The sequence below is a fragment of the Lactuca saligna genome, chromosome 4 (assembly GCF_052625555.1).
Source record: "Lactuca saligna cultivar CGN05327 chromosome 4, ASM5262555v1, whole genome shotgun sequence".
NCBI classification, from domain to species: Eukaryota; Viridiplantae; Streptophyta; class Magnoliopsida; order Asterales; family Asteraceae; genus Lactuca; species Lactuca saligna.
Window position 1 is genome coordinate 28,962,916 of NC_136420.1, and position 24,676 is coordinate 28,987,591.

The 24,676-nt window shown below is 35.8% G+C and overlaps 1 long non-coding RNA gene across 1 annotated transcript; it reads right to left on the reverse strand.

Moving 5' to 3' along the window:
- Positions 1-13,663: 13,663 nt before the first annotated feature.
- Positions 13,664-14,701, reverse strand: LOC145039027 (uncharacterized). Its single transcript, XR_013679694.1, has 4 exons — positions 14,588-14,701; positions 14,246-14,341; positions 13,808-13,915; positions 13,664-13,724 (listed from the first exon to the last, which is right to left on the reverse strand). It is a non-coding gene; the product is annotated as an uncharacterized LOC145039027 (long non-coding RNA).
- Positions 14,702-24,676: the final 9,975 nt, after the last annotated feature.

Here is a 24,676-nt window from a genome sequence, read left to right on the forward strand (position 1 = left end):
ACCCATTAGTTAGTTAGAGTGAGAGAGAGACATGTAAACACCTCTATATAAGGTGGGTTTGTCCACTTGTAGAGGTGTGCTTTGAGAGATGTAAAAGTGAGTGTATAAGTGTGTGTTAATTATGTAGTCTAGATCTAGATCCTTTTTGTGTAACACCATATACATTCAATATATCTCTTAAACACCCAAATCACCAAGTTCAATTGTGCAAGCTTTAATTCCGCATGCCAAACCATGTTCTTATGTCACTACAATTGGTATCAGAGCTTGGTTTTCACGATCAACGTGACTTTTGAAGAACGATTATCGCTTTGGCAAATTTTGTCGCAATTTGATCAATTTTGGTGAATCTCTCTCTATGATCTCTCGTAATATTTGGATTTGTGCTTTGCGTTCTTGATTTTTGATCGTTTTGATTCATTGGATCTAATTCGTTTCAAACCTCATTGTTGATCCAATCAATTTTTTTTAAGATCAAATCCAACCAAAAGCAAAATCTAAATTCGAATATTGGTAGTGTTCAAATTTATTGAGCCAAATCAATTTCATATTCCAATTAACATTCGGTTAATCGTTTTGAATCCCAAAAGTTAAATTCGTTACTATTCATCTATACACTTTGAAGCCCAAATCAGTGATAGTTCATTAATTGTTGATTCGTAACCCAATATTTGATCCATTACTGTTCATTTGATATGAGTTGAAATCTTGAGCCCATTCAAAATTCTTATTTGATCAAAATTTGTTTACATCGTATGACAAATTAGTCTCATTCCAGATCTAAGTTTGCACGCATCAAATAGTTGTACCTTTGAACTCACACGATTCAGTTCTGGATTCTTAATCATCTGCAATTAATCATATCTTCATCTTCGTTTCTTTAAATATTAACTTCGATTGGAATTGATTGTTGAGTCATTTTTGTAAATCGATTTCATCGCTTCGATTTTATAATCGCTTTTGTTCAAGTCTCAGTCGGATAATTGAAAATTAATTCTTTGATCTTATCGATTTTGGTCAAGAATTCATGAAAGAGGCCTAGAACTTGTGATAAAATACGTTTTTGATCTGAAATTTGGTATTGGATACTTCAATTTCGTGTTTCTTGCAATTTGATTTCGACAAGTCAATTTTATAAAAAGTCAAACTCGATTTCTATTGTTTGAATCGTTGAATTGGAAGTTGAAATCGGTTGATACAAGTTGAACATGGGTTGTGGATGTCCAAATACTATTTGATTTGGTGTTTAATTTCGAACTTGATTTGGATCTATGTTTTGATGACGAACACTGTGTGTTAGTTCACGTTTGGCAATTGTATGAGATTTGGAAACCGATTGTACGAAGATTGAATGGTTTTACGATCGAATGGGTTTGATGAGTGATTAGATTTGATTTCTCATTTGGTGAATGAAATGTGAATGATGAAAATTTTGTGGTTAATGGTCAAACAAGTTTCGCATGTGAACTGGATGATTGGGTTAACGAATCGTTGATGTCGATTTTGAGTTGGTTGATTGTTTCTGGGAAGCGAAGTTCGTGAGATTGAATTCACGTTTGGTTTATTGATTTGGTTCATTCAGTTCGCAAGAATTGATTTGCGTGAGTTCGTTTGATGTGGATTGAAATAATGAACGAACAGATTGATTTTTCCATTCGCATCTTGGTCTCAATTATTTTCGCATATGAGATCAAAATAAATTGAGTTCGCATCTGGGTTTCAAAACTAATTTCGCATTTGGATTAATTGGATTAAGAATGCGAATGTGATTAAGGTTGAAATTCAGTTCGCATTTGGTTGATTGGGGTTAAAAATGCGAAGTCACATGTGAAGAGTGAATATGCGAAGCACTCGTTCAATGAAGAAGAAAACAAAAGTTTCGCATTTGGTCCTGTTCTTTTCAAGAAATAACTCAAATAGCCCAACTTCGCAAGTTTGAAGAACATGCAGAAATTGTAAAAACGAATACCTGTAGTTTCGCATTTTTGACAGTTTATACCCAACTTCGCAACTGGGGTCATAAAATGATGAAATTGCAGATTTTTCAAATCTGATCCCTGCAGTTTATGCGAATTTACACATTTTACCCAGTTTCGCAAAAGGGAGTGTGTTTCGCATATTTGGCTGTTTTTGGCGCAACGGGTCACTGCAGAATTTTGAAATTGACAATTTCTACCTATTTTTGAGAAATTTTGTCAAAGGCAATCCGTGAACGGAAATAAAAATTGAATATTTTTTGGGTTTTCCGGATTGAAGTACAAAGTTTATGCCACATGTTAAGGGGGAGTTTTGACATGAAAAATTCCGAATAGAGCACATTCTTTTTCCATTGAGTTTTATGATCAAATTTCGATTATAAAAAGGGGGAGAAGTTTTATATGGAAATTCGAACTTGAATTTTTCATATTACGCGGATTTGAAGACCGAAGTGATCTTGAAGTTTTGAAGCTACGAGATGATGCAATTGGAAGTTCGGAAGTGATGTGTTCGAAATGGGTTTGGAATTATTGAAGATTTTTGGGGTGTGTTTTTATGCGCAACTTTGGGTGATTATTTGGAGTTTGGAATACTCTTAATCATTCGTTGCTGCTCGGATTGTATGGTCTCACATTCTAGAGCCCAAATTGAAGAGTCATGGAAGAATTGAAGACTGAAGTTTGTTTCGACATGTGTCACCTTTGAGGCTCGAACCGCGTAGTGCTTGATTTTGGAAGATTTGAAGTGGGTCATTCATTCCTAACTTTGAGGGGGAGAATGTTGGGGTGCAAAGTTATTCATTCATGACTTTGTAAATGTTTGACTTTTGTAAAACCCACTTGCATGTGGTGCTTTAGCCTTTAGACCCATTTGTTAGTTAGAGTGAGAGAGAGACATGTAAACGCCTCTATATAAGGTGGGTTTGTCCACTTGTAGAGGTGTGCTTTGAGAGATGTAAAAGTGAGTGTATAAGTGTGTGTTAATTATGTAGTCTAGATCTAGATCCTTTTTGTGTAACACCATATACATTCAATATATCTCTTAAACACCCAAATCACCATGTTCAATTGTGCAAGCTTTAATTCTGCATGCCAAACCATGTTCTTATGCCACTACAATATTCTAGACAGTCCAGTAGAACACTAGCAGGCTCGCAACCTGTAGGTGTTGTGAACGACGTGTTCACCCGGTGTACTCTAAACCTTGGTGATCATGCAGACTTGATGCCTAAACCCTGGTGATCATGCAGACTTGATGCCTAAACCTTGGTGATCATGCAGACTTGATGCCTAAACTCTGGCGACTATGCAGACTTAGTGCCTGTTGCGTAAACTGTGGTTATGATGGACTTTGTGTCGATTCCTTAGGATAATCCTTAGGAACGAATGAAAAAGAAATAGTTGATTCTTAGGGTAGATCCTTAAGAGTAAAGAAGATAATGGGGATGGGTAATTTTGTTTAATTGCTTGATTGTTTAAACATAATAATTATATTATTATGGGTTGAAAACCCTATGTACTCACCAGGTTTCCCAACCTGACCCACTCAGTTTATTTATATCACAGGTGTTGATACGAAGTCACTTTACACTGAGAGATTTAAAGAGATGTAGATCACTAGTGTAAATAAATGTAAGTTCTGTTTATGCTTATGTTTATGTATTAACGATGACATCCCAAACGTTTTGAAATGAATAAAATACGTTTCTCCGAAAAATGTTTTAATAACGTATTGATCATGTTTTTCTGGGAACAAATTCCGCAACATTTTTATTAAAAGAAGAACTCTGATTTTTATAAGGCATAAACAAAATCGGTCTTTTCTGGCCGTGAAAATGGGGATGTCACAGTTGGTATCAGAGCATTAGTTTAAGCGAACTAGGAATATGGATTTATTTCTAGACTTAAACTTAGAATGCTAAGTGATGATTGTGAGGAGTGTGTCAAATAGATTTAGGTAATGCACCTGAATAGACACAAGCACTAGCTTATTTTAGGAATGATGCCTAAATTTCTTTTACGTGCTAAATGATGCCATAGTTTGATCGGATCTATGGTCTGTTGCCGATCGGATCTGGAAACCTTATGTGTTTAGGATTCTAAACGTACGAATACGATATTAGAACTAGCATATAAACGTTTCGAAGTGATAAGGATGATTTAAACGTCAATCTTAAGTAAAGGTCTAGATTCACCTTATTCGGTGTATAGATCAAGATGGCAAGGACCCGTAGCGGAAACATGAATGCAAATGGGAACCGAAACCAACCCCTAGTGATTGAGCAAATACCGGTTGTGGTAACCGCTGCTGAGCCAATAACAATGGCCGGAGTGCAAGCGATGATCCAGACGATGTTGGATCGTCAAATGGAGGAAACCAGACATTTGCTCCAGCAAAATCGAGAAGAAGCAACCATACAGATCGAACAGCCCGATTTGAACGAAGGGCATACTGAGAAGGGAAACTACAGTGGGACTGTTGGTCAAGCCAACCCACCAATAGTTAGGCAAAACCACCAGGATGGAGGAAATTATGGACGTGGATGCAAATACAAGGATTTCATGGCGTCCAAACCACCGAGTCTATCTGGAAGCCCGACGCCGGTGGAAGTCATGAACTGGATCTCCGAGATGGAGACGATGTTTGAGAGTTGCGAGTGTAGCAACAGGCATAAGACCGCTCTCGCGGTTCCTTTGTTGAAATCTGGAGTACTAAGCTGGTGGAAGCTACTAGCCAATTCGATGCCCAAAGGAGAAGCAAGCAAGATGTCATGGGAGGATTTTCTAGTGCAGTTAAAAATGCAGTACTGCTCTGAGCAGGATCTTCTGGAGATCACCAACGAGTTTCAGAACCTAAAGAAGGGAAAGATGAGTGTCATCGAGTATGCTGCAAGTTTTACAGAGAAAATGAAGCTTGTTCCTTATCTAGTTCCAACTGAGCTCTCCAAGGTCAATAAGTTTGCCCATGGATTACCAGCAGACTTTGGACCAATGGTCAAGTAAGCAACCACTTTGAAAGGAGCCATCTGGGCAGCTAGGAATGTTGAGACCCAGATTAGGGAAAAAGGTCTGGAGAGAGCTGAAGTTGGCGAGAAAAGGAAACATGAAGGATCATCAAAATCCAACAAGGAAAAGAAATTCTCAAAGATTGAAGAAGGAGGAGGAGGTGAAACCAAGTGGTGCGAGAAGTGTAAAAAGAAGCACTTCGGGAAATGTAGCGAGGAGGTGACTTGCTACAAATGTGGAAAGACAGGGCATTACGCCAGCAAGTGTGCGTCTAACAAAAAGGTGTGTTATGGATGTAACAAGGAAGGGCATATTTCCAGGGACTGCCCGGGGAAAAATAAAGCAGCAAGACCAGAAACGCCACCGAGGCCAAGGGCATTCCACATGATCCTCGACGAAGCAGAAAACCGTGCAAGGAATCAATGATGAGGACTTCATATCCGAAGATCAAGTTATGCAGTAGCCATAGTGTCGTATGATGTAGCCTATTAGAGGCATAGTCTAGGGTGAACTTGGACACCTATGTAATAGTTTCAAGAAATAATAAAACCTTCGTTTTGTTATCTGATGTGTTAAAATGTTATGTGATTTTCTTGTATGGTGACTTGGGAAACTGCAGGACAATACTTGGGACGAGTATGAGTAGGTGTGAATGGTAGTAGAGGCCTATACTACCGGAAGCACAGGACTCACACTTGGATCAGGGAAAGTCACAAGGTTACCAAGAAGCCAGTAATTGATTTCGTTTTATTCAAGTATGTCGTTACCATTGTTTCGGTAATGACTAAGAAGATTGTTGTTATCCCGAACCTAATGGTCATATCACATTGAGTCCGACTACGATGAGTAGGTTACGTGGTTTAGAGAACCAAGTTTGATATAGCGTCTGACTTAAACCAAACGATTAAAATCAAAGCGATCAATAGAAGTATCCCGCTCGTTGGTAGCTAGAAATGCTACATGTTAAAGTATGATTATATCACATTAGAACATGAAGGAAGGCTTAGTCTGTTTTAGAATTTAACTCTAACAGACCTGAGTCTAAATGTGCATCACATGATGATAGGTCATAATTTGGAGTCTAACCTGAGGTAGAGAGCAGGTGCACGATCAAGTACTGCTTACAGTCAATAAGTCTAAGAGATAGACTCAAAGGAATAAAGAAGTTATAATTACCTAGGATGAAGAGATGACGTATGGAGTCATTATACGAGCCCTATTTCGTTGATGATTCCAGGACGTAATCATCCTAAGGGGGAGATGATTGTAACGCCCGCAGATCCGGGCTAGTCAATTTAGAGGCAATAGGGGTCGAAAATGACTTTTCGACAAAAGATTATTTAGAATAAATAACCTTAACCAAGTTGTAGAATATGTCACAAGGTTTCCGTACATATAAAGAACGCCGAAATCCGAGTTATAACGAAGAAGTTATGGCCCGTCGAAGTTTCGCGGCGGAACCGGCACGACACCTGGAAGCGTAAATAGTGAATTTACGATGGAGGACTTTTTAGACTTAGTGATCTAAATGAAATTCGTAGAATATGTTAAACTAAGAGCGTCGATAAAAAGAACGCCCAAATCTGACTTCGTATGAGGAAGTTATGATTTTTCTAAGATTCGGCTTAGCAGTGTACAGCCCGAAAATCGAATATTAGTTCGAGCGGTTTTTGGCTTACGCGACCTAAATGAGAGTTGAAGATCTCATTAATAGGAACTCAACGGTAAAAAGACAGACGAAAACGGAGTCCGTAAGGAGTTATGAATTCTTCGCGGTCATTTAACAGTCTAAACGCCTCCTACTGTTAAATTTGAGATCGGTCGAGAATTAGCCGACGGAGTCTAAACAAAAGTTGTAGATCTTGATTTTACCTACGCATTTGGAAAAAAAGAACGTCGAAAATGGAGCTCGTATGCGAAAGTTATGATTTTTCTAAGTTTGAAGGCTGATACGCGATAGGGGGTGACGTGGCACCACCAGAATTGGACACGTGGCACCACCAGAAAGTTGCCACATGAACCAACTCGGCGAGTCATGACTCAGACTCGGCGAGTCCATCAGATTTCTCCACTATAAATAGAGGTGACGGGTTCCATTCATTCTCACACCTTCAAGCCCTTCTTTCTCTCTCTAAACTCTCTCTCTCTCTCTCTCTCTCTAAGCCTCCCTAACCCCCCAAAGCCTAGGGTAACTCCCTAGCACGAGGCGGAAGCCCCAGAGAGCCCGACGGCTCCGAGAAAAGAGCCTTTCGGATCGGGAAACGCTGCTCCAGCGAAGCCCGGTTTTTGCGAAAAACCCGCTGTAAGTGAGCTACGCCTACGCTAGTTTTAATATAGCTTCTAATTAATTATAGTAACATTATTAGGACCTTAAAATAATTATTTGGGCTTTTATTATGAGTTATATTGAGTGTTATTTAACGCTTATATAATAATAATAATAGTCAGATATTAATTTATCGCGGATATCGGTAGACTAAACCCTAGTGGTGTTGATACTAGGTTTTATCGAAGGAAAGTTGTTTTGAGAGTATCGAAGCGCTGTCCGAGTGTTGAGTCACCACCTATTAGGTGAGTGCATGGTACCTTTCATCTTACACATAGATATGAAGTATTTTATTATAAATTACGTGCTATGTGTGCATACGTCTGAATACTTGTTGTCTATGCTGATGAAAGATTTTATACATGTTTTAAATGATTTAAACTGTATATGTATTTTATATCTACGATAATGTTGGGGTAAAACATGGGTAGATGGAGTATGAGTTGGATGATGAGTTGAGAGGTGAAATAGACTGTGAGGTGAGGATGAGAGGTGGACGATGTGAGAAACCTTTCTCCCAAATGATGGCCTCGTCATTTAGCAGAGTATGGATAACAACCACGGACTATTCTAGACAGTCCAGTGGAACACTAGCAGGCTCGCAACCTGTAGGTGTTGTGAACGACGTGTTCACCCGGTGTACTCTAAACCCTGGTGATCATGCAGACTTGATGCCTAAACCTTGGTGATCATGCAGACTTGATGCCTAAACCCTTGCGACTATGCAGACTTAGTGCCTGTTGTGTAAACCGTGGTTATGATGGACTTTGTGTCGATTCCTTAGGATAATCCTTAGGAACGAATGAACGAGAAATAGTTGATTCTTAGGGTAGATCCTTAAGAGTAAAGAAGATAATGGGGATGGGTAATTGGGTTTAATTGCTTGATTGTTTAAACATAATAATTATATTATTGTGGGTTGAAAACCCTATGTACTCACCAAGTTTCCCAACCTGACCCACTCAGTTTATTTATATCACAGGTGTTGATACGAAGTCACTTTACACTGAGAGATTTAAAGAGATGTAGATCACTAGTGTAAATAAATGTAAGTTCTGTTTATGCTTATGTTTCTGTATTAACGATGACATCCCAAATGTTTTGAAATGAATAAAATACGTTTCTCCGAAAATGTTTTAATAACGTATTTATCATGTTTTTCTGGGAACAAATTCCGCAACATTTTTATTAAAAGAAGAACTCTGATTTTTATAAGGCACAAACAAAATCGGTCTTTTCTGGCCGTGAAAATGGGGATGTCACAAAAAGAAAGGGAAAAGAGCTGGAACAAAAATGGGCACCAACATTTTCTTTTGTTTTGAGACCTCGGTTTATGCTTCAAAGAAAAGGATTTGAGATAAAGATCAAAGGTATGAAGGTGAGAGGTGAACGAGTGGGCAGTGAAGTGAATATGAATCCAGATTTTATTTGTGTGCTGGATGATATTCATGGATGAATTGGGATTGATGTTTGGGGTTTATGTTTTACAACGAAATCCATGGGTGTTCGTTCTTGTATTCTTGACTGGGTTTGAATGCAGAAAAGAAAGAGCTATGGATGTGTGTCAGTGATTCAATGACAACTTTTTTAAGGAAGGGATAAGTTTCCTTTGAGTTTGAGTGTTAATCTTGCTTGAGTGTTCAGAAGATAGGAAGGACAAACAGAAAAATTTCCTGACGTCGAGAATCGAATGTTGTGCAAGACTATCCCTTATGTGGGTGATAAGCCTTGTGAAATCAAATGTTGGGTACTTCTTTTTCCCTCTTCTCATTTGCATTATTTAGTTTCTAGAAAAGACATATTGAAATAGATGAATTTGATTTTTTATTTTAATTTGTTCAATTTGAAAATGTTTGCAGGCTTTGAGAAAATGAGGCTTATGAGGTAATTCTAATTTGTTTTACTTGCTAAATGCAAGTTCAAAGCTAGCGATTTGATTTTTTTTTTCTTTTTCACATAATGATAAGGTTAAGTAAAACTTCTTTGTTAATTCCAACAGAATGCATATGGTAATTGAGTCTAGAATTCCAATTCTGTCGGAATGGAATCACAAATTTCAATTTTGTTTGAATGGAATATGCATATTTTCTCACTGATTTATGTTTTTATTTTTCATTTGCTAATGCATTATTGGATTCTAAACTACAATTGGGTTTGTTTTCACAGAAATTTATGCTTAAAGAACGGACCACAAAATAGAAAGTAATTCTTAGCAACATTATTCTTTTAGAATGTATTATTGTTTTTGTTATATTTTGATTTTTTTTTCCTGATTTGAAAGTGTTTTTAGTTTTATTCTTTAACAATAAATATAATTCTTAGCAATTGTTACCCATATTATATAAGTATTAATATAAATTTTGTTTTTATTCATTAATTGATGGTTTAATAATTTGTCATTCTAAAAAAAGTTTTTAAAGTCATGATCAAAAAATAGATTCAACGATACTTTTATTATTTTATGGTTCAGCAATATTTTTATTTTTGAATATACTCATAAACATATTCTGTCAGAACGACCGAATTAAAATAATTATAATTCGAAAAATCGATTTTTAAAAATTAATAAAATTTATAATCCCTTAAAATATGCAGTTTTCCTTTATTAAATCTATCTTAATTGGCTAAAATTTCCTTGTAATTAAATTAGATGGCATTTTTCAGTTATGTTTAATTCAATACCATTTATTAATCACTTTTTTAAAATAACTAAAATGATTGGTCCACAATCAATCATGCATCCACATGATAAATAGTTAGAACACAATAACATAAGTCTACATATATATATATATATATATATATATATATATATATATATATATATATATATATATATATATATATACTACATCGTTTTTTATTATATATCCATTATAATCATCCAAACTTTCTTAAAATTCAACTCTTAACTTGATTTATATCGATGATTTTTATATATTTCATAATTATCATTCTCTTACATAATTTTCATCTTCAACACAACAATAATATATATAAAATGGTAGGTGTTCGGTAGAAAGATGTAATGTAAGAGGAAGATAATAGTGAAAATTTGAAAATATTCAAAGTAAATCAAGTTAGAGGTTGAAGTTTAACAACATTATAATGCAAATATAATAAAAAAACGATGTATTATGGTATGTTTGGTTACCTAAGCTTATATACATTTAAAGGTATATTCACTTTTTCATATATATATATATATATATATATATATATATATATATATATATATATATATATATATATATATATATATATATATATATATATATATATATATAATCCATGAATAAAATGATATTTTAGTTTTATCAAATTTTATTAATGTTTCTTTGATTAAATGACACGTTATATTGATTTAATGACACATCCTAATGAATAAGTAAACAAATATAATTGGTAATTGGGTTTTATAATTTTAATTGAGGCTCTTTTTTTTAGTTTCATAAAATATTAAAAGTGCATTTTATTCCAAAAAAAATTGAATATTTTGGTCTAGTTTACGTCTAGTCTTAAATGATTTTTTTTACGAAAAAAATCCAAGATACTAGCTAATGTAATCAGATTGATTTTTTTAACCTACTGACTTGTAACATCCTAAAAACTTCAGATAAAATTTTTATTTTTAATTCATTTCAAAACATCTAGTAAGCATGTCAAAACATCCAAAAGTCTATCCTAGTATAATAATATCAGAGAACAAATCCCAAAATCATATAGATACGGAAAAAACATTGGCAGATGCAGTGCGATCAAGTCGGGCATTTCCTTTTCGAGCTGGAAGTACCTGAAACATAAATTTAAAACTGTAAGCACAAAGCTTTGTGAGCTCCTCCAAAATACCTCATGTCATACATACATACAGTCAAACAGATCTAGGTATATTTCAACTCATTCGGTCTCTTTCAACCGGTATTGGGTCTATTTCAACCCATTCGGTCTCTTTCAACCGGTAGTGGGTATATTCCAACCCCTCCGGTCTCTTTCAAACAATACTTGATATATTTCAACCTCTTCGGCCTCTTTCAACCGGTATCGGGTCTATTTCACCCTCTACAGTTATCATGCAGACATATAAGTACAAGTCATAGAGACATCAATCATATACTCTAACATTATAAAATTTCATAAATATTTAAACTTTTTCAAATCAACCAAAAATCATAATTGTTTACATTGTAGTTTTCAAAACAAGTTTAACATCAAATGTTTTCCTAAAATCACAAAACACGACATGAGGACGTGCACGATCAAGCCTTTGCCTACCCACGATCATCTGAGGTACCTGAAACATAACCCAAAACTGTAAGCTCAAAGCTTACTGAGTTCCCCCAAAGTACCAACACAACAAATAACACATATACAATACCATCATACTATGGGTACAATCAACTATTGGGTTGGAATATCCTAGGCCCCTCAACCATCGGGTTGGAATGCCACCATACTATGGGTCCAATCAACCACGGGGTTGGAATACCCCAGACCCTTCAATCATCGGGTTGGAATGCCAACATACTAGAGGTCCAATCATCCTCGGGATGGAGTTTGACTATTGGTTTTTGTAGGAGGTTATACATGGTGGGTAAGAGGTTGTACACCCAGAGGAGGGTCGTTGATGGAGACGATTTATATTTGATTTGAACCTGGTTCTCCGATCTAAATCTCCTTCTTCTTCGATGGACTTGTGACCTAGTCTAGTGACACTACAAGAAATGAGACCTATAGGGACGACAATTGTAAACTCTGTAGGTACTAAATTCGTCTTTATAGTGTTCGTCCTCATAGCCCCGTCGCAATAGATGTTTTTTTTATCGTCGTTATACATATTGTCGGAATATTTTATCTATAGAGACAACATATCGTCTCTAAAGGGTTCGTTGCTATACGTTTCCAATCACCATAATTAAAGCTATAGAGACGAATTGTCGTCTCCGTAGAAACAACTATAAAGACAACATGTCGTCTCTATAGATAAAGTTATACACGTCATATACCAATCAATCGAAACAACAAATTGTGTTAGTAATTCACCTATAGAGACGATTTGATGTCCTATTCATTCACCTATAGAGACGACATGTCGTCTCTATAGGTATGCCTACAGTTTACACCCTGTTCTTTTTTCGGTTTATTTTCCCAATTTTCACAATCCAAAAATAGCTAAAGCAGTATATTTACAAAATAGCTATAACAATAAATTTAATTACAACAAATCATGCTAAATGATTTTATTAGATGTTTTAAATTGGTACAAATTGAATAAAGATTCCCAGACATTACATTTTTTAAAATTGTACTAATTCAGATTTATCAAACTTTGCATCAAATTCTTCACTTGTCAGCACTCTGACTTTTATAGTAGCTTCCTGACATTTGGAAAATATTGCAACAATTACTAAAAGATTGTTTTGTTAACGATTTATCTTATTAATCATTGTAATAATTGAAAAGAAAGAAATATCACCTTCAGTTTACTTCCCTCAATATGGGCTAGTCTTGGCAACTGCTGCAACATTATCATAACAACTTGATTGTTAATTTGTAAAAAAAAGACCATTTTGTCCTTTTCTAGTTGACCTTTTCATCCATTTTATCAAATTTAACATCCAAGCTATTAAATTTGTGAAAACAATCATTTAGTTCGTCTCTTTCATCTTTTTTCATCCCCTTCATATCTAGCAACCCAACTACAGAATCTGTAATTATGACATGTTTGTCCTTTTCTTTTTCATGTTTATTTCTTTTTCTGAACTATTTATTTTTCAAAATGACCATTTTCCCATTATTTCTTTCATATTTTCAACCCCCCCCCCCCCCCCCCCCCCCCCCCTCAACTTTGTAAAAGTGCCACTTTGTCCTAGTCTCTTTCATCTTTTTTCTCAAATTCAAAAGCCAAGGTGTTAAATTTATGAAAATGACCATTTTGCACGCTTATGGCTAATAGCAACCCAATTCTTAATTGTCTAAAAACAGAAAATTGTGTTCATATTTAGATTACGACTCACCAATATCTGTAATATGGGTTTGTAGGGAAGATTTGTTGATCTTTGTGACCTTTTAAAAGATTTTAATCCTTGCTACACAAGTGAGGTTAAAATGTTATTTTTAACAAAAATTAGCACTTGAACACACACACATAAAGTTGTTATGATGAAAAAGGGACAAAAAACAAAGTACAATTCCTATATCGCAAGTAAAATATTGGAACCTTTGTTGAATTGCCAAAGAAGTTTGTTCGATCAACATAACTAGAAGTTGAATAATATGAGCCCAAACTATAAATTGTAGAAATAAATTCATAATTAGTTAATAACAATAGACACATAGATACAAGTGTCAATTTTACATACCATTAACATCTAGCTACTTTGCTCAGATCCAGAAGGTTGTCTAGAAATGCATGCCGCCTACAATCCAAACATGTTTCAAAACATTAACTACATTCTTTTATAACAACAATGCAGATATTACATTGTTCTTAAATTATAACCTGAAATGGTAACAAAATCTCAAGAATGTGATATTTTTGAAGAAGACTAATTGAAGATTCTGTAGCTCCATATAACAGCATATAATCAACCTCCATCATGATCCCGGTCTGAATAAACAAGCATATATGACAACATAAAATAATTTTAATAACATAGTAAAAAAAGAACTGAAAAAAAATATTTGGCTTAAATCCAATAAGGATGAAGCATGTTTATGAAGTACGGTCTCAATATCCTTTGAAAATGATAATCCAAGAAGAGCTGCAATTCTTAATCCCCGAAGTATTCTTGTTGAATACAATTATACAAATCCATGGTTAGTTCATCAAGATTAAAATAGATACTCAAATTTGCCACCATAAAATATCATGATAAATGGCAATATTCAGGTTTCTAGTGATCTTTTTATTGAATTATAAAATAGAAAGTCCACTTACATGTAAAAGAGTACTGGAAATCATTAGCTTGAAGAAATTGAGCTTAAAATGACCATTTGAACCACCAATTGTAAGACCAACATGGTTTCCAATTGCCTGCATCACATGGGAATGGGATCTCTAACTCATTAATTCTTAATGTCCCTATTTCATACTATTGATACTTTTACCAAATAAAAATAACCACAACTCAAGAAATAACCACGAAGGAAGCATTACATTGCATCTAAACAAACCAATTGAGTGGATGATGTGTTAACTGATTTTATTACATGCTTTAAAATAGTACAAACTGAAGGAAGATTCTCAAACATTAGTAAAATAAATAGATCAACAACATACTTCTATGATTTTCGAAATTGGATGTTGTTAGAGAGTGAAGAAACAATCATCATCACAGGGGAATTAAAGCATCATTGGTGGTGAAGTTGGTTGTGATGTGGAGTTTGGATGGTAAAGTAGCTGTAGATTTCGTATCTAGAAAAGCAGCAAATCTTCGATCAAAGTAGAGAGAATGTTATTGTGGGTATTAATTTAGGCCTTGGCCCAATAACGAGAGTGGGCATAATGAATGGTGTGGACATTAGTCAAGAAGGTTATTTTGGGTATTAATTTTGGTGTTTATTGTGTAATAGTTTGGGATTCCCAGTGAGACGGCAGTAAGAGATTTTTAGTGTTTCAGCACTACTAGCAAGGTGAGTTATCCTCACTTTATCAATAGGGTCTAAGGCACCAAGTTCGGCCCTTTATGGATTGTATATGTTTGTGACATAACATGTTTATTGGCTTGCATCCTAGTAGTTAGGATGAGTTTATGTTATGCTTAGTGGCCTGGATAGGTCAATGTCTTGGTTATAGGGCGGTATTATGTGATATGCTAGTATGATCTATTAGATTGGTATCCTGAGAGGCAAGATGGTATTATGTGTTATGTGGTATGATCTGTTTTGATTAATTGTGGTCTATAGACTATTATGTGATTATCTGTTATATGTGACATTTTTGTTTGGCGGTTGAGGCTTATCTGCTTTGTGCGGAGCCCAATAGACCTGGACATTTCAACCTGTTGGTTGTGAGCCGTGAGTATTCCATCCCGAGGATGATTGGACTCATAGTATGCGGGCATTCCAACCTGTTGGTTGTGGGCCTAGGGTATTCCAACCTGATGGTTGACTAGACCCATAGTATGTTATTTATGGTTGTACGTATATTATCGTGGGTATGGGTATTTTGGGGGTAGCTCACTAAGCTTTCGGGCTTACAGTTTTAGTTTGTTGCTTCACGTACTTCTGGTGATTGTGGGAAGGTGAAGGCATGATCGTACCACTCCTCCTGCTTTTATGATTTCATGAATTGATATTGGGATACTTTGATATTTATTATTTTGAAAACAAACTATGTAATCTTAAATGGTTTTAAGTGTTTTAGAAAAGTTTAAATTTGGCATGATTTTTATGGGTGTTACATAAGCCCCAAAAATGACATGCTACAATCAGGTGGGCCCGAGGCCTAACTTAGACAAGTCCATCATACGCCCATCGTATGTTGAAGCGTCTACGATCCGAATGTCGAGCCAATACTGTCACACCCCAAAACCGGAACGGCGGAAACGTTCTGGGGTGGATGACGTCATGTCAAGTATCACAACACATGCATTATAGTAATCAAAGTACCACAAAACATTTTATTAATAGTAATAGTTTTACAAGGTTACATTACAACAATTTAAAGTAATACAAGTACTAGAATAAATACAGCGTGGTACTAAGCTATCTTCATCAACAGCTCCGGGAATGTACCTGTCTAATGCTAACCTGAGAATACAAGTTATTTGAAAAGCGAGTATCAGCATTTTTACAATGCTGGTGAGTTCATAAGTATTTAGTGTCATTTAGTCAAATAACTTTATAAAGCAGTAGTTTAAGTGATTTCAGTGTATTAGTGTTCTTTCCAGAAAATCCTATATTTTCTTTAATAAAAGCAGCCTTCTACCAAGACTGGTCAGTGTAATGTGGTAAGAAGAAGTTTCCCTTAATTGCTAATAATATCAAAATACTGAATTTGATTATTAAAGAAAGCAGAGGCATCAGGGAATAACATATTCCTCAGCAGTAGGACTGCTGACTAAGGCAAAAGAGTCATAGACTCTAGGAAAGTATCGAACTAACGACACGCCTGGTTCAGTCTAACAAATGGAGAAACAGACCCTCGAAGGTACCAAATGAAAGGTACAACTTGTAACGTCTAAAACAGTGAACGCAGACCGAAGACAATACCAAATGGAAGGTACATCTTGCAAGGTCATAACAATGAAGACAGACCGTAGACGATACCAAATGAAAGGCACATCTCGCAAGGTCAAAACAGTGAAGGCAGACCACAGACGATACCAAATGAAAGGTACATCTTGAAAGGTCAAACAGAGATAACAGACCCCAGATGGTATCAAATGAAAGATACATCTAGCAAGGTCAAAAACAGTGAAGACAGACCACAGACGATACCAAATGAAAGGTATATCTTGAAAGGTCAAACAGAGATAACAGACCCCAGACGGTATCAAATGAAAGATACATCTAGCAAGGTCAAAAACAGTGAAGACAGACCACAGACGATACCAAATGAAAGGTATATCTTGAAAGGTCAAACAGAGATAACAGACCCCAGACGGTATCAAATGAAAGATACATCTAGCAAGGTCAAAACAGTGTGACTCTGAAAAAGGTGACATCAGCATACAGTGTAAATCGCTGCCGAAATACTGTTACCTTAAAGCCATGAATTATAAGGCAACCCAGGATACTCGTAACCATACTGACTAGAGTTCTAGACGCCCTACGAGCATCTATATAATGTGACATTTGTCACCCCTTGGCTTGGTAGGCCGTGGACTGTAGCTAGCAGTCAGGGTGCGGGGTTGTCAATCCCGTATAGGCCTATACACACAATGTACGCTCTCCCTACAGGAGACTCTGGTTACCAACTACATGACGGAGAAGGCCGCGTCCTGAAGATGCATCCCAAATAGAGGATAGTGTGTTACTAGGAGGGAGTGGGTTTCTAATGTAAGTGTAGACTAGAGGTAGAGACTCTTAACATAACTGAATGGAGACTTTCCTGTATGTCCATACTCATATACATAGTATATAACTAATGAACCAAACGACTTTTGGACGGCCACCCGATCCCACCAGACCACATCCCGACGAAGAAAAGGAAATAGGGCGGATGAGCCTTCCTAAGTCTTTCAATCGTTACTTATATGTATCTATATAAGCACAGATGTACATCTAACTATGACTGAGTGTGTAATAATTGAAGACATATCATTGTGGTGTGAATTCATACAGTGTGGAATAACAGAATCGTAAAGTATAAGTGTATCAAGTATAAGTGATTCTTGTGAAGTAGGAGTGTCTAACGAGTGAAGTAGGAGCGGTCACAAGTGAAGTAGAAGTGTCGAACAAGTATAAACGTATCACGAAGTAGAGGCGACAATAAGTGAAGCGAGAGCTTATCAAGTATAAGTGAAGTAGAGTCGATATCATGTATAAGTGAAGTAGATTCGATATTACTAAGTAAGAGCGTGAACAAGTATAAGCGTCACCATGTATAAGTGACTATAGGTATAAGTGAAAGTGTTACCGAGTCAGAGTATGAAATAAGAATAAGCGAAGTAGCAGTATTTAACAAGTAAAAGTATACGTCTAAAAGGGAAATCTTTAATGAAAAGCCTTTATGTACAGAGAAAATCACAAATTGTATTCTTTCATAAAATATGTTTAAAAACCTTAGAGGATCCTTCATAAACCAATTTAGAATGAATTGGGATAATTTAGTATAAGTAAAAGTTATGAAATAAGTAAAATCATTATAGTGTCCCACTCGGTAAAACAGTGTAAAGTGGTAAAATCTTGTGCATGCGGGTTATCAATCATATGCGATTGACATGATAACTGGCATGTTTAACTTGTATTCCCCCCTATAAAACATTTAAAAGCATTTAAAAGGTTCATTCAGGGGTATGAACTCACCTGGTGTAATTAGGTCCGACGAGAGTGCTGTTTGGGCGTTCGGTGCTACGTAAGGACTCGAACACACACAATGACCTATTTAACATATGATAACATATGTTTACATGTGATTAGCACATTTAATACTAATTAAACAATTATACGCACTCACAGGAGCGAAAAACACTTTTGGCTAAGTGTTTGGGTGTCCCGGGTAGCGTTTAAGGGTGCTAAGGGTCTCCTATCAGTTGTGGAACTTTGCTAAACTCAAATATTAAGTGTGTAAATGGACTTAAAGCATCAACATGGACCAAACAAGGAGTTTACGACCCAACCTAAGGGAGTTTACGGCCGTAAACTCCCAAGGTCAATTTCTTGGGTGTTAGATGCTTCTAGCTTGTTCATAGAATTATTCCAAGCACTTTTCCTAAAAGGTATGTGTGGGTTTGAGGTCTCTAAGGGTGCTTTATAGGAGTTTACGGCCTAGGAACTCTCCCAAGGGAGTTTACGGCCGTAAACTCTCAACCTTTGAGTTTAGTGAAGTTTTAAGCCCCTATTGCCTTCCTAGAATTTTCTTATGAAGTTTGATGCTATTTTGGGTGATTAAAACCAACATTTGAGGGGGTTTTGGGGAGTTTACGGCCTAGATAAATTCTTGGGTCATAAACTCCAAGAAATCCCTCATTTTCCTTGTGTTTAAGCCCTTAAATCCTTCCTAACATTTTATAGAGATAGCCTATGGTCATTTGGGGGGGCAAAAACTAACTTTTGGGCATGATTTAGGGTGTTTACGGCCTTGACCTTTGTCTGGGCTGTAAACTCCTTTCTTTAAATCATTTTGGAGTGTTTCAAGTGTCTAAACTCAAGAGGATAAGTCCCTAAATTATGTAATAAGCCCTAGGATGAGTTTGGGAGTGTTTTGGGGCATTTTGACATGGTTTAGAGGTGTTTACGGCCTAAGCATGTGCTTGGGCCGTAAACTCTCTTTTATGCCCTCAATCTTTGTGTTTTGATGTTTAAACACTCCTAGGCTAGATCCGTAATTAGTTTCCAAGCTTATGGACAAGTTTAGAGGCATGTTTGGCACCATTTTAGGGGTTTACGGCCCTAGAGTGTTCCTGGGCCGTAAACTCCTTATTCCATGCCTTCTTGAATGATTTTTGGGCTATAAACATAAATCACTATGTTTAGATTAAGCTAGGGTAAGCGGACTTACAATTTGGAAGCGTTTGGTTACGGTTTCGGGGCGAAAACGGGTCTAGAGAGAGTATAGAGAGAGAGTGTAAAAAGTCTCCAATAGACTCCACTCACCCTTATATAGGGTTTTGAGTCGGGACACAGTGGAATTCTACCTGATACTGCCGTTAAATGGGGCTTTTGGTCGCACCCAATTTAGTGGTCGTAATAATAACTAATATTTTCCAAGTAAATGGAAATATGTGCTATGTATTTTATTTCCTTTTATCACGACTTAACGGCATATAACATACATAATTGAAATGTTTATTAAACTTGACGACTTCTCATTAACGGAACTTTTGAACAGTGTAATATTCCGTTAGCGGTAACGGAGAAATGTAACGAGGCAACTTGGGTTGTCACAAATACGCCCGGCGTAGTCCTAGCATACGCCAAGTATACTCGGCTAGGGTCAATAACCACCAATCTTCTGAAGGCCATAACTTCTTGATTCTAAGTCCGATTTCGTCATTATTTATATCCACGGGAGCTAATTTAGGCATCAGACAGCCATACCGAGGGTTATGGCCTTAGGATTGCGATTCATAGTGTTACGTTAATGCTAAATTAGATTTTGTCATTCTGGGGTCCAACCGAGGGTTATGGCCTTCGGAAATGAAATCACAATCTAATTTGGACCCCGATATATCTCTCTAATGCCTAAATTAGATTGTGTTTCTTAGTGTTACCTTAATGTTATGTATGCTATCTCTTTTTTCCTTACCTTACTCTGCCTCGGATATCATGTATTTGGGGTATTTATAGGCTGCTCGTTGTTAGAAGAGTTTATAGTATTGTCGTTCCTTCATTTATTATATGGTCTACACACAGGCACATCTCTTGTCCTTTCCTTGTTATTTTATTGTTTCGTACTCCTAGGATATGGTTTTGATACTTGTGTATGATGTATTCAAATTTATATTCGTTTGTAACAAGTCGTGGTGTCTGTAATACCCATTTGGTGATGGATAATGTATGTTGTGGGGATCGGGTGTTCGGTTTATGTTAGAGCCCAAGGGCATATCAGTAAGTATCCATTCGATCCTTTATGAAGTTTGGGTTTATGTTAGAAAAGTTTTAAGGCAATGGAGAGTTGATAGAAGTGTAGAGATTCTCGTTTCCTTCCCGTGGATATAATGAATGACAAAATCAGATTTAGAATGAAGAAGTTATGGCCTTCGTAAGATTGGCAGTTCTTGACCCTAGTCGAGTACGTTGGGCGTACACTAGGAGTACGTAGGACGTACTAGCTCGACATCCGGATCGCAGAGTCTTCAATATATGTTGGGCATATGCTTGGACTTGTTTAAGTTAGGCCTCGGACCCACCTCATTGTAGAAGGTCATTTTTTGGGTTTAAGGCCAAGTCGGGGGTTCTTGGGCTTTAATAACACAAAGAGTAATTTACAAATTTGGCCATTGTGTTTTATTACAAGATGAAAGTTCGATCTAAAAATTTCCATTTTATTCTACTATGATTCTAATGCTTATTTATTTGGTTGTGAATTGGTCTCTATATGTAACATACTCATCTTGAGGCTAGAAGTTTTATTCCTTAAGAGAAAATTTATTAAAAAATAATAATTATAATAAATAAATAAATAAAATATATAAAAATAATAATAGTTAAAATAAATTTTTAATTAACTAAAAGAAGTTTAAGTGAGTTTATTTAAATTATTAAAATAATATTTTAATTAGTTAGTTAAATGATAAATCATGTTAAAATCTTAAAATTAATTTGAAATTAAGGAATAAAATATGAATCAATTCATATAATTTAAATGGCTTAATCTTAAGAAACATTATAAGTTAAGTTGAAGATTTGAAAAAGGAGGAATCAAACTTGACAAATTCAGAAATTCAAGTATGACATTGACTTGCTAGGTTTGGATCTAAAAATTTTAGAAATTTACTTTCTAGTATTTGTATATAAGTTTTGGAACTTATTGGTCAATTTGGGGTTAGTTTCAAAACAAACTAGAGCCTTAAAAGACTACGGACTAAAGTTGTCATAATGTAAAAGATTAGAACTAAGATCCTTAATTCCCTTCGCTCTCTCTAATTTTCAAATATTTGGAGCTTTTGAAAGCTTAGAGGACAAACTTTGAGTATAGAGCAGGAAATTGGAATCAAAATTGAAGATCAAGAAAGATTCTAAGTCAAGATATCATCCAAGGTGATTCTCCCATGTATAATAAATTAAGCTTCTTGTTGTAAGAATATTGTCTAAAATCTGAACTTTAAGATGGAATATGTGATTAGATCAGGTTGCATGTGTTGTAATTTAAGTTTTTTATTTTTTCTTATTTTTTTATATTTTTTAACGTTAAATCTAATCTACTCCTAAATTACTTATTCATTCCACCTATGTCCATGACAAAATTTGAACCTTCAACCTCAAAGAGGGAGGACAACAAGTATTTTAAGTTGACAACACCAATCTAATGATATGAGTTAATTTTCTTGGTTATTGATGGAATTTTGAAGTTTTAATGATGGATTTGAAACTTTAGCTTCATGTATTTATCAATGGATTAGGCTTAAAAGTGTTTTAGATATGTCTAATTTATGGTGATTAAGGGGGTGTTTGGCTAAGCTTATGGCTTTTCTTAAGCACTTTTCAACTTATAGCTTATAACTTATAAGCTAATAAGTTATGGGGAGTTACTTATAGATTTTGACTCATTTTCGGTATGACATATTCATAAGTTATTTCTATCCAAATACTCATTTTAACTTATATCAGTTTGGAACTGGTAATAAGTTAAAAAATGAGCTTAAATAAGCTTAGTCAAACACCCTCTAAATCCATATATTGGATTGAATGTGAGTTTTGGGTGTTTTAATGTAGTTTTGTGCTTTGTATTGACAAAACACTTATATATCCACAAAATTTAGAAATTGATCTTGTTATTAAGGACTAAAGTTATAAACTTATTAGGATTTATTTTGTAGCATCTTTTATGTATATCATGGATAAAACCCTAATCTAGTGATCATTTTCAGGTTTTAAAACATGAAATGGAGTTATGATGAGGATCACTTTGATCCACGATTTAATCAAGTTAATGATGCTATGGGGATGTTATTTCATGCTTAGATAGTGTATTGGACCTATTGCAACCTTTAAAATTCATTAGAGTTGGTCATAAGTGTTAGAATTAGATTAAGCTAAGCACAAATCAATTTGGATGAGTTTTTCATGTTTTTAGTGGAAGTCTGACTGCCCACTCTATCATGTGGAGTTTAACACAATTCCATTAGACCGAGTGAGCTATTATAATGTCTTGGTAAGTTTGTTTTAGTCCATATTTAGTTTAGATTGGGGTACTCCCAGTGCTTCCCTAATGTCATATATGATAGTTTTAGAGGTGTATAAGTGTATGTGAACCTAAATTAAGTAATTAAAGATAAGTAAAGTATTTTGCATGATTAAACATTTGTAGATGTCCATAAATCATTCTCATACTTTCATGAGCTTATTGGATGTGACTCTATATTGGGTGGTGCTTATATATCATTATTATACTTTGAAGCACCAATTTATATATACATAAAAGCTTAAAAGCTTGGGCTACAGGATGAGTTTTTGTAGCATCCGGGTTTTTCTAGGTATTATTACTATTATTATTATTATTATTATTATTATTATTATTATTATTATTAATTACAATTATTATTATTATTATTATTATTATTATTATTATTATTATTATTATTATTATTAATAATTACAATTCAACTGGGGTATGGTTTGGGTTGGACTTTGATTTTTAGGCCCTGCTAGTGGGCTGAGGGAGTTGCGTACGCGGGGCGTACAAAGCCTGGTACGCCCAACGTACTCGCGGAAAGGAAACGCGGAGGCCAAGCACGTACGCCTAGTGTACCAGGAGTACACCCAGCGTACGTGTGCAGGCCCTTAAACCCTAAAATTTTAGTTGCTCCCTAGATAAAGAACATAACCCCCTGTTGGTTCAGCCTCCCTTCACTCTTACCCAGCCACCACGAAAACCCTAGCTCCCTTTGTGTGCCTTATGTTCTAAAAGCCATTGTTGAGAGTGTTTGTGTGTTATTTTAGTGAGAAGAGAAGAAAGGAGCTTGAAGAAGAAGCAATGATCCACCAAGAGCTTGTAGATCCATAGGGTTGACACCATTTTTGACTCTTTTTAGGTATCAAGCTCCATACTTGACCATTGTATGCTTAGATTTGTTTATTTGGGGGTTTTTATGTCCTTTTTGGACCCCATTGTTGGGAGTGTTTGAGTATGGTCGATTCCAGAGCTTAAGAGTTGTCCTTTTGGACTCTTGGAAGCACCTAGAGTCATAAAAATCGAATCTTTGTAGTTAAGCCAAAACCATGCAAGGGCTAGATGGTCATAAAGTGGGATTAATGGACCAAAATCATGTTTTTACCCTAATCTTGCATGCAAGCACATAAAGTTCATGACTTTATGGTCTAGGAGGTCTAAAAGGAACTGGATATGAATTTTGGACGTAAAGGTTGAATGGATTAAATCATGGCTGAATCCCCAAGAAAGCTGGCCAGTACGCTGGGCGCACTCCCTGGTACGCCGCGCGTACGCCCAACGTACTCGCGGAAAGGAAACGCGGAGGCCAAGCACGTACGCCTAGTGTACCAGGAGTACACCCAGCGTACGTGTGCAGGCCCTTAAACCCTAAAATTTTAGTTGCTCCCTAGATAAAGAACATAACCCCCTGTTGGTTCAGCCTCCCTTCACTCTTACCCAGCCACCACGAAAACCCTAGCTCCCTTTGTGTGCCTTATGTTCTAAAAGCCATTGTTGAGAGTGTTTGTGTGTTATTTTAGTGAGAAGAGAAGAAAGGAGCTTGAAGAAGAAGCAATGATCCACCAAGAGCTTGTAGATCCATAGGGTTGACACCATTTCTGACTCTTTTTAGGTATCAAGCTCCATACTTGACCATTGTATGCTTAGATTTGTTTATTTGGGGGTTTTTATGTCCTTTTTGGACCCCATTGTTGGGAGTGTTTGAGTATGGTCGATTCCAGAGCTTAAGAGTTGTCCTTTTGGACTCTTGGAAGCACCTAGAGTCATAAAAATCGAATCTTTGTAGTTAAGCCAAAACCATGCAAGGGCTAGATGGTCATAAAGTGGGATTAATGGACCAAAATCATGTTTTTACCCTAATCTTGCATG